The sequence below is a fragment of the Rhinolophus sinicus genome, linkage group LG04 (assembly GCF_036562045.2).
Source record: "Rhinolophus sinicus isolate RSC01 linkage group LG04, ASM3656204v1, whole genome shotgun sequence".
Taxonomy (NCBI): domain Eukaryota; kingdom Metazoa; phylum Chordata; class Mammalia; order Chiroptera; family Rhinolophidae; genus Rhinolophus; species Rhinolophus sinicus.
Window position 1 is genome coordinate 132,588,268 of NC_133754.1, and position 12,542 is coordinate 132,600,809.

Consider the following 12,542-nt stretch of genomic DNA (forward strand, 5'->3'; position numbering starts at 1 on the left):
TAAGAAATAGTAAGTGATAAGCTATCAAATGAGGCAGGCAACTGCCTTTTAGAAATATTTAATAATTCTCCAATGTGCACAACTTGTAAATGGTAGTCTTCAGGTGTGAACAAATCCTGGCCCCAGAGCCTCTGCTCCTTTTTTAATAAACTGCATTCTAAAGAAAGAGCAATACAAAACCCATTCTCAAATTCCATAGAAATCAGAAGCACCCAATTGGCTATTACATGTTTTGCAGGCAACGATCGGTACAACAAGCAAAAACATCTTCCCTGGGGATGATTTCTTGTCTATGGCTAGCGTATATTTTCTAAAGGTCTGAACATGAAAAGACATTGTATTTGTATTAAGTGGTTTTGTTTTGGAGACATGGATAATAAGCTAGGAAAAGACTGTCTTTGTTGATTTTTAAGATGGAGCATTGATAGTGCCTGCCAGCAGTTTGTCCATAGCTCGCAGCGGAAAGCAGATAGAGTCTCCTAAGGTCAAATCTCGAAAGCAACGTGAATGCAAAAATGGGAAAAATCTGACAGACAATGTTAGAATATCTCCTTTTTGCATTCAGCATGCGATTCTGAGATATATTTATTTTCCATGTTGCCTCAATTACAGAGCATCCTTAACAAATAAAAATTATCTTTGCATTTTGCTTTTTTTAATTAACAAAACTAATTCAAATGTCATGTTGAAGTTCTAATTCCCTCCCAGTGAAGTACGAATTTCAGTGGAATTATTCTGTAAGTGTTTGGCAATACTAATATAAACGCCCTTGCTTTTCTCTTGTCTTTTTAATATATCATGGTATTAAACATGATCCAGTGATATTTTTCTTTTTTAAAATGTTAATTAAAATATAGCTAGCATACAATATTATGTTAATTTCAGGTGTACATCATAGCTATTTAACATTTATATACCTAAAGAAGTGATCATCATAATTCCAACAACCATCTGACACTGTCACAATATTATTGACTATATTCCCCATGCTGTACGTTATATCCCCATGACTCATTTGGAAATTTGAACCTCTTATTCCCCTTTACTTTCCACCCCCCCCATTTAAAAAAATTCAATTAGAGTTGCCATTCAATATTTTTTTATATTATTTTCAGTTGTACAACATAGTGTTTAAGCATTTATAAATTTAAGAAATGATCCCCCCCAGCAAGTCTAGTACCCACCTGGCACTATAGATAGTTATTACTATGTTATTGACTATATTCCCTATGCTTTTGTGGGGACAGAGTCCCAGAGAGCAGTTTCCAGGCTCTCGGCCTTGCATGGGGAGGTGCTGGCTTGGGTAGCGAATAACCATCAACTGTGATTGTTTGGCCATCAGCTGTAACTGGTTAGCCAATTGGCTACTGACGTAACTGCAGGGCTGCGTTGATTGGTTGGTTGGTTGGTTGGTTGGTTGGCAGGCAGAGAAGTGAATGGCGGACTGTGGATCTTGTGGCTCCTGCTTCCTGTGTCTCCAACCCAGCCTCCAGTGAGACTATAGTGGTATGACTCCCCTATCTATGGCTTCATGGATGTTCCTTTTTGGCCTCACCATGTCCTGCATTCTTATGTGGGGAGCAGGACTAGAGACCCCGCAGGCTGCCCCACACAACACATGGCGCAGTGAGCAGGGTCTCCCACAGGACAGCTTTATTTCACATCCCCATGACTGTTTTGTAACTACCAATTTGTACTTCTTAATCCCTTCCCCTTTTTTCACCCATTCCTAGCCCCCATCCCATCTGGCAATCATCAAAACGTTCTCTGTATCTATGAGGTTGTTTCTGTTTTGTTTTTTTATTTTGTTCTTTAGATTCCACATACGAGTATAAGCAAAAATTAATTGCATTTATCTTTCTCTGTCTGACATACTTTACCCTCCAATTCCATCCATGCCACCACAGATGGCAAGAATCCATTCTCTTTCATGGCTTAGCAATATTCCTTTGTGTATATGTAACACCCCCTCTTTATCCATTCATCCATCAATGGACCCTGGGGCTGCTTCCATACCTTGACCATTGTAAACAATGCGGTAATGAATATATGGATGTACACATCCCCTGGAAAATGTTTTGGGTTTCTTTGGATAATTACCCAGAAGTAGAATTACTGGCTCCTTCCTTTTCACTTTTTATAGACTTTGTCTTAAATTCTATTTGATATAAGTATAGCTGCCACAAACTTTCTTTTTTTCTCATTTCCATTTTCATGAAATATATTTTTTCTATAATTTTGCTTTCAATCCGTGTCTTTTGAACTGGAGTGTCTTGTAGGCAGCATATGCAACAGTCTTGTTCAGTTATCATTCAGCCACCCTATGTTTTGATTGGGACATTTAACCCATTTATACTTAAAGTAATTGTTGATTGATAAGTAGTTATTGTCATTTCATTATTCCTATTATTGAGCTTTTTTCTTTCTTTCTTTCTTTCTTTCTTTCTTTCTTTCTTTCTTTCTTTCTTTCTTTCTTTTTTTTTTTTTTCTTGTTTTGTTTTAAGAAGTCACTCTAACATTCCTTGTAATACTGGGATGTTTGGGGTTGAGGAACTCCTATAGCTCTTTCTTGTCTGGGAAGCTATTTATTTGTCTTTCAATTCTAAATGATAGCATTCCTGAGTAAAGGCATCTTGGTTGTATGTCCTTGCTGTTCATCACTTTGAATATTATGTTCTAATCCCTTTTGGCCTGAAAATCTTCTGTTGAGAGATCAGCTCATACTCTTACGAGAGCTTCCTTTCAGGTAACTAATTGCTTTTCTCTTGCTGCTTTTAAGATTCTCTCTTTGTGTTTAACTTTTGGCTTTTTAATTATGATGTATCTTGGTGTGGGCCTCTTTGGGTTCATCTTGTTTGAAACTCCTTGTGCTTCCTGAACTTATATATCTATTTCCTTCATCTTCTAGGGAAGTTTTTAGTCATTATGTCTTCAAATAAGTTTTCAATTCCTTGCCCTCTCTCTTCTGGTACCCCTATGATGCGAATATTGATATGCTTGATATTGTCCCAGAGACCTCTTATACTCACCTCATTTTTTGGATATTTTTTTTTTTTTTTTTTTTTTTTTTGCTTTTTGCTTTTCTGATTGGGTGTTTTCTGCTACCTTATTACTGAATACCTGATTCAATCCTCTGCTTTATCTAATTTACTGTTGATTCCCTCTAACATATTCTTCATTTCTGTTATTGTAGTTTTTATTTCTGACTGGTACTTTTTTATGTTTCCTATCTCTTTTGTTTTGAAGTTCTCCCTGAGATTATTGAACAGCCTTATAACCAGTTTGGAACTCTGCATCTGGTAAATTGCTTGTCTCCATTTTGTTTAGTTCTTTTTTTGGAGCTTTGTTCTGTTCTTTTATTTGGGAAATGTTTCTTTATCTCCCCATTTTGACTACTTCCCCATGTTTGTTTCTAAGTAGTGCTGCTATGCCTCCCAGTCTTAGTAGAGTGGCCTCATATAGTAGGTGTCCTGTGGGACCCAGTGGTGCAGTTCCCTGGTCATCAGAGCTGGGTGTTCCAAGTGTGTCTCTTGTGTGCATTATGTGTGCCATTCTGTTCTAGTTGAGACTTGATTGCTGTTCGCGAGTCAGTCGGAGAGATTGAGCCTCAGGATCATTGGTTGTAAGGACTAGCTGAGGCTACATTGGAAGAACTGTTGTGCATGAGCTGACTTGGCAGAGCAGGGTTCACAGTAGAGGGGCACTGGTGCCTGCCTAGTCTGCCCTTTGTGTGTATTGTCCTGGAGGTGGCCAGGTGATACTCTGGCCCACTAGGCCTGCCAGCCCCAGGCATGCTAACTTCAGCCCAGGTTGCCCTGGGCCAACTGGCATGAGCACAAAACAATCCAAAGATGGCCACTGCCTACACTGTGCTTGAGGATGCCTTGAGAAGCCAAGCTGGGAACCAAGATCAAGTTCTTGCTAGTGCCAGGCTTAGGGCTGCTCAGCAACAGCTACAGGACAAAGCTAAATACTGCTTGTTTGGGTTTTGTGAACCTTTGAGAGATTTTATGAAAGTCCTCAGCATGAAGCAAGGCAGGCTATTTATAAAGAAATACCACTGGAAACACCTGGGGTATGCCCTAAAATTGGGTGGGGTAGGGTCTCAGAGCATCCCAATGGTGGGGCAGATGAAAGGTGAAAGCCAGTTTGAATGGAGATTCAGATATGAATGGCGCCAGCAAGGGGGAAGGCTCAACAAAGAAACAATGGCCTCCACTAGCTCCTCCAGAGAAAGCTGCCCCTTCAGCCCTCACCCTGAAGTCAGACAGTGCAGTTCCTCCCCATATGTCCCTGGCACCTTTCAAGCTGCTGCCCAAGTGCTGGAGCTCAGAGCAAGTGAATTTGTCAGTGAGTAAGTTCCTGTGCAATCCCTTTAAGAGGAGCACCTAGAAGTGCAGCCCCCTCACTCTCACTCACCCATAATGTCTGCTGGTTGGAGAAAAAAAAAAAAAAAGTGCATTCAACACAGGTGAAATACATTCACTTTCAAAAGGTCCCTGGATGCCTGAATCTCCTGAAGCACTTCCAAGTTTAGGGGACCCATGGACTTTATGTTAAAAACTACCAAGGTAGAAAAAGAAAAATGAAAACAAACAAACAAAGAAAACCAACCAAAGAAACAAAAAAACAACAATGATATAAAAGATATAACAGGGAAAAAAGCAGTAAAAAAAAATTCTAGTTAAATGCAAAAAAAATTGGCTGAGTAGAAATATGTGGTTGCTGGAAGCAGGGGCTGAAGGCCAAAGGGTAAGGGGGGTGGGGGGTGGGAGATGAGGGTAAGGGGGATCGAATATATGGTGATGGAAGGAGAACTGACTCTGGGTGGTGAATACACAATGGGATTTATAGATGATGTAATACAGAATTGTACACCTGAAATCTATGTAATTTTACTAACAATTGTCACCCCAATAAATTTAATTAAAAAAAAAAAGATGGAAAATAGAAAAAAAAGATTATATATATATACACATATATATATGTATGTATATATATATATATATGTGTATATATATATATATATATATATATATATATATATATATGACATTGCCAAGATAAAAAAAAAAAAATCCTAGAAACAGCAGAAAAAAAATGTTAGAAATGCCCTAATATACAATTTGACTACACATATTCCCATAGTACATGGAGCAACACAGATTATAAAATATTATTTCACAATATTCAAAAGAGTAGGATAATTTAAAACATGGGGGCAAGAGTGAACATGCTAAATTCCTGAGTCACTTTAGACTCATCAAAACTTATTAATTCCTAATTTGGGGAGCAGTGGGTATTATGAAGGACATATAGTTATAGAAATTTGCCTTAGCCTTGAAATGGAGCTTGGAAGTGTTTATACCATTAATTTTTCATATAATTAACAGTATGTCTGGATTTAACTGTGACTATTACTATTATTATTATCATCATTACTATTTACTTTTTTTGTCTTCTTTGCATTTTTAATTTGTTTCCCTTTCCTGACTTTTTAAATTGTTTTTTTGCATTAAATTATTTTTTTATTTTTTCTTTTTCCTATTTCCATTTCATTTGTTTGCTGGCTTTTCGTATATATTTATTTTTATTTTTTTAACTGTTTGTTATATATTGATGTCTCTTTTCACAGTCTACTTAATGTTAATAACTGTACAACTTTGTGTAATATCCCAAAAAGCACCAACTCTGTAAGCTCATTTATTTATGCCCTCTTACTAACCGTCAATTTATTGTTTGTGTATGCATTACATTTCATATATTGAAAAACTAGGTAATGCTATCATTTCTGCTTTAAACAGTTGTACATATTGTTTTCTAAATGTGCTTTTTTATTGTTTTTTAATATATAATATACAATATTATATCATTTTCAGGAATACAGCACAGTTATTCAACCTTTGTATACCAAATAAAGTGATTACCATGATAAGTCTAGTTACCATATGTCACTGCCAGAGTTATTGCAATATTATTGACTATATTCCTTATGCTGTACTTTACATCCCCATGGCTTTTTCTTTTTAAAACTAGAAATGTGTACTTCTAATTCCCTTCACCCTTTTTAATTACATTTATTGAGGGTAACATTGGTTAATAAGTTTCTTTAGGTTTCAAGCATACAATTTTATAATATATCATCTAAATATTACATTCAGTGTTCACCCAATGTCAAATCTCCTTCTATCACCATATATTTGACCCCCTTTACCCTTTTCTACCTCCCTCCTCCCCCTTTACCCTCTGGTAACCCCTAAACTGGTGTCTGTGTCTACGAGTTTTTGCTTGTTTGTCTTATTCATTTGTTTCTTTCAGTATTATATCCCACATATGAGTGAAGTTATATGGTTCTTGAATCTTTCTAACTTATTTCACGTAGCATAATAATCTCAAGATCCATCCATGTTGTCACAAATGGCAGTATTTCATCTCTTCTTATGGCCAAGTAATATTTCATAGTATATATGTACACATCCTTATCCAATCATCTATCGAAGGACACTGGTTGTTTTTATATCTTGATCACCATGAATAAAACTGCCATGAACGTAAGGGAACATATATTTTTATGGATAAATGTTTATAGATGTTTTGGGTAGATGCCCAAAAGAGGGGTTGCTGAATCATATGTTAATTCCATTCTTAATTTTTTGAGTAATCTCCATACTGTTGAGTTTTTAAAAAAATATATAATAAATCAAAAATGTGTCTTTTATATTTATTACTTTGTTGTTCTTCCTCCATTTCTGAAAATTCAAGTTTCTCTCTCATATTATCTCTTCCTATTAGAGAGATTCTCATATAATACAATCTGTTCATTGGTTTAGCTTATCAAGGGGTTAATTTGAAAGAATTTTTTAGAAGATTCTACATTGTAATTCAATGGGTATTGACTATATGATAGCCATATTTTCATAATTCACTCCTCTGCAGGCAGGAGCTTTTCAGAACCTATGTTTTCTTCAGATCCCATAAGTCTGTCTCTATATCCACCTTCCTACCCATCTCTCAAGGAAGATTCTAGAACTGCTCCCTGTGTACCACCTCACTTTGTTTGTCTTTTGTTTTACTACCTGCCTTCCTCATAGGATTCAAAACTAAGGTGGTCTGAGACTGAGAACTAAAAGCAATCTGAGAATAAGTGAAACTGTTTCTGATACTTTTGGAGTTAAAATGACTTTATGGTTAAATCTGTAATATAATTATCATTTAAAAATTGCATCAATGGAGATTGTCATTCCAAATTCAAATACAATTAATTACAAATTACATTTGAAAGCACTAGTCATGTTTTTAAGTTTGTTGTTTGCCAGCATTTTATTTACTAGTTGTATTTTTCTCCCTAAAACTTTTATTAGACTGAATAGTCTTCATATATATTTCAAATGGAAGAATTCTACAAATTCTCAAAGGGAGACTTTGCAGAGGTCAAGAACAAATTTGTGAATAGAACACCAAAGTATTTCCCCAATAACACATGAAAAAAACAGCCATGAGAAACCTAGACATAGAAATGTCTGTGGATATACAGGGCCAGCTTCTCTCTTGAATGTGCTTAATTTTTCAATAAGTATATCAAACTGTGCTTTTAGTTTTGGATCTAAGAGGTGGTAGTTATGGATCCTTGAAATATTCCTAATGGCTGAAGCATGGTTAAGTAGAAAAGGCAGTCACAGTAGCTATGTGAGTGGTTGTTTTTTTAAATATTGTAAGCACCTAAACCTACACATTTCAACTACAATCCAAACCCGTCCTCAAATAGGACGTAGTTGTGCACAACCTCCCAGTAGAATGTCTTCCATGGAGAATAGAAAACTCCATGCTGGAATGTCCACTTCCACTTCCTTTTTATTTCCTGTGAGACAAAATTTATACTTAATTCTCATGAATGAATAAAAAAAGTTTTCTGCATGTGTGTGTGCATGTGTGTGTACGTGGTGTGTGTGTGTGTGTGTGTGTGTGTGTGTGGTAAATACTAAGGCACTATTTTCTTATAAACAAAGATATCTCACTGTCTCTTCAAAGCAGACAATGTCTGTGAATGCTATTTCCAGTATTGTTAACTGATTCTCTTTCCTGGCTGATGTTAATGTAACATTTAAAGCCAAGGGGCGCATATTTTCTGCAAGCTGCTTTATTTTTTCTGTGTTTTTTAGAATAAATATGCATACATACATACATACATACATACATACATACATACATACGCAGAGCCAAAGTTCAATGTGTTAGCTTTAAATTTTTGATTGCTACTGCATTCATTCTTAATATGCTACTACATCATAATTGCTACTGTTTTACATGAGTGATTTCCTTATGCATGATTAATCTTTCTTGACTTGTAACCTGTCCAAAGACAGGATACTAAGGCATACTAAGAATCTATCAAGAATTGGGAAATGTGTCTAGTTCAAATGGGGTATGTTTTGGCAATTGCTGTTTTAAAATTGCAAAGTTAATGGATGTCAATGATGTTGCCCATGAGATAAAAACAATTTTTTGTGTGCTGTGTTTAGTATCAAAGTGGAGGAGAGTATCATGTGAGCATTTCTTAAACTGTTAGTTCAAAACCATTTATTCTGAAAGTTATTGATGTGTAACTAAATTTTAACTAGATTAATATTAAATTAGAAAAGTGTTTGAACTCAAGACCCTTTCCTTTCCAAATTACATAGTTTTAACCATTATTCAACTTTTAATTAAATGTTTAAACAATTTATTCTCAATAAGTATTGGAACTATTAAGATTAATCATAACTTGTAATAGCTTTTAAATTAACAGAGCCTTTGGTTTAACAAATCTTTGTGCAGTAGGGCAAGAAATAATTACATTTTATTTCTCTTAAATGTGTTAGTAATTAACATTTCTAATTTTGTACGTGAAATAAATGATTTGATTTAAATGTAAAAGGACATTAAGAAAGACTGCAATGCTATAATTTAAACTGAAATCACATGAAATAGCTATTCATTTGTTAACATAAAACTTTTCTTTAAACCTTTGACCATACTTGTGATTTTCTGAAGATGATAAGATTCTTCTGACACAAAAAGGGAATATTCAGATGGTGTTCTAGAAACTGATGTATAAAACTCTGAAATTAAGTAAGCTATGGTTGAAAAGTATAAATAATGACCGTAAAATATATAGAGGTGGATGGGTTCAGAGTATGTTTTAGTGCAACAACCTGGAAGCACCTTTATATACTTTAGAAGATAGTTTATTGATCAAAGTGCCTGCACACATTTTAGATAGTAAAACTACAGCATGAATTATGGCCCAGCACCATATCTCATCACTGGAAAAGGTATTGAGGTATTATTAAATGTCATCTTGGGGTTTTTGAGCATAGCTTACTATGGATTGCTAACCATAAGTTCAGTATGTCAGACCGATATGAACCAAATTTTACTCATATGACAATTGATTAAATTTGCTAAATGAATGAAGACAAATAATTGCTTTCCTAAGCAACGAAAAACATTATAAGTAAAGGTATAAAATTAAAGTTGTAGGTCTCAAATAATTCTTACAATTGTAATTGAAGTGACGTATAGTTTTCTGTTTATCAGATATCAAAAGACCCGAGTTAAAACATAAATGTTTCTAAATTTGATAAATGGATATTATTAATTGCTTCAGATGGCATTTCTGATTAAAATAGTCCGTGATCATATTAATTCTGTGGATGCTTTTTTGAATTATTAGTAAATTTTAATATATTTTAAAACAACAAACAAAATGTTCTATATATTATACTTAAAAAATAGTCAATTTTTTTTCACTACTAAATCTGTATGGAATGGTAAAGTAATTTAATTTCTGTGGATTCAAATTATTTCATAAATATGAATCACAATGCTTTTCCATGACTTTTGGGAGAAACCATTTAAGTAATAAAAATAAAATCAGAGAAAAATATCATTCTTGTCAACATTTGGCTTATGGGTTCACAGTCTGTCTTCTCAACATTTCTGTTTTTATTGGGAATAAAAAGAAAAGTTTAAATATAAATCACAAAGTGCTATAAATAGGCTTGTTCTGGAAGATTATAATTTAACTGCCTCAAATGTTTAAAACTTAAACATTTCTCTTAACATTTCATTTCAACAAGATCACCCTACAATACTAACCTATTCAGATAATTTATTAAATCCAGGAGGAGTAAAATCAGTAACATTAGGTTTTGCCACAAAATAATTCAAATAACGTGTTGCTTAAATTTCTTTTATTTGACTTTTTTTTGTTTGTTTGTTTTTGCATAACAGAGACAAAAGATAAATGTAAAAACCCTCGGATAATATGAAATAGTAAAACATGTTTTTAAGACTAATACCCTTTTATTTAAAATAATAAATCCATCAGGAAATTGTAACATGAAGTAAATAACTTGGAGTTGAATGTCAAAATAAGTTAAAATTTCTAGTTATGTAATAGGTAATACAAGTCCTTGGTCTGGTATGTAATTGGAGTACAAATTAGAGATAAAGGACAATGAAAATGTTATTTACTTCTACAAGTTTTTTCCTTCAGTTTCGCCTTAAAAAGTTTCCTTCAGTTTCCCTTGTGAAGTTACTTACATTTGAATATTTTAAATTGATAATAATGCCCCTGATTGTTTTTAATCAATTAATATGGGTGGCAATGGGAGATATTTAATGAGGGATTGAAATTAACATTAAAATGTCTACTAATCCTCCCATTGGAGTAGCAAATGAGAATACAGTTCTCCTCTCCTAGAATACGGGATGAATTTAGTGATTTGTTAGATTAATAGATTGTAGTGGAGACCAGGTAATAGGGAGTCTTGAAGCTTTAAGCCAGGGCTTATGGAACACTCACCTTTTGAACCATCATAAAAGAAGTACAACCCTGAGGCCCTTGTGGAGAAGGCAAAGGGTTATTTCAAGTCTACTACTGCTTTAGGCAAAACACTTTTCTGATATTAGGTTTTCCTTCCCTAGGTCTCTCCATTTGGATATTTTATGTTTTTTAATTTTATTAAATTTATTACAATGACATTGGTTACTAAAATTATGTAGGTTTCAAGTGTACATTTCTATAATGCATCATCTATATATCACATTGTGTGTTCACTGTCTGGAGTCAGTTCTCCTTCCATCACCATATACTTGAGCCCATTTTCCTTCTGCTCTCATCACACCCTCCACCTTTACCTCCTGGTAACCACTAAAGTGTTGCCTTTATCTATGAGTTTTTGTTCTTTGTCCTGTTCCTTCGTTGGTTTTAGTTTTATATCCCACATGTGAGTGAAGTCATATGGTTCTCGACTCCTTCTGACTTATTTTGCTTAGCGATCCATTCATGTTGTCTCAAATGGCAGTGCTTCGTTCTTCCTTATGGCCGAGTAATACTCCATTGTACATATATACCACATCTTTTTTATCCAATCATCTGTTGGAGGACATTTTGGTGGTTGCCATGTCTTGGCCATCGTGGATAATGCTGCAATGAGCTTAGGGATTTATCTATAAATCTTTACGGGTAAATGTTTTCAGATTTTTTTGCTTAGATACCCAGAAGAGAGATTTATGGGTTGTATGATAATTCTATTCTTAATTTTTTGAGAAAGCTCCATACCATTTTTCATAGTGGTTGTACCAATTTACATTCCCACCAGCAATATATGAGTTCTTTTTTCTCCACAATCTCTCCAAGACTTGTTATTACTTGTCTTATTGATAATAGCCATGGGAGAAGTGTCTGTTCATGTCTTCTGCCCATTTTTTAATTGGATTGTTTGTTGTTTTGTTATTGAGTTACATGAGTTCTTTCAACATTATAGCCACACCACTCTGAATATGCCCAGTCTAATCCATTTGATTCTTATAGTGTGCACTTTTGTTAGTATTCCTCATCTACCCTTGCATGTCACCCACGTTTTCCATTAAATTCTTTAACATATCAATACAGTTATTTTAACATCATTATCTGATAAATGGTTGTGGTTAATCTCTGGGTCAGATTGTTTTGATTATTTTGTTTCTTCACAATGTGTTGGGATATTTTTTTTTCCTTATGTTGTTGTATATCTCACAACATGTATGTTATTGTTTTATCAATTGGTAGACATTATGTATAAAACATTAAATTCTAAGGTAAATAATCTACATCTTATATCAGAAATCTTCATCTTCTTTCAGGACATTAAAATGGGAGTTAATATTGTCTAGGCAAGTGATAAAGTTTATTTGGGTTTTGTTTGTACTTTGACTATAGTTAATGTCAGTGACTCCAGTCCTCAAATTCCTCCAGTGGCAAGCTCTCATCTCATGTGTGGGGTGGGAATCTGGTTTCAGAGGGCTTTTCAGTTTTCGTTCTTCAACACCAACGTTCAGCCCCCTTTATCTATGAGCACTTCAGAGGTACTTTCTCTAAGCTTCTGCTCTTCCCCATCCTCAGGCTTCTCTGTTAGGTTCATGTTAGGAATAGGAGGTATTTTTGTCATTCTGCTTCAGCTTTCATCTTAAGGAGGCCTTTTGCACTTTAGCCAAAACTATAGGAGTTTTCTCCATAT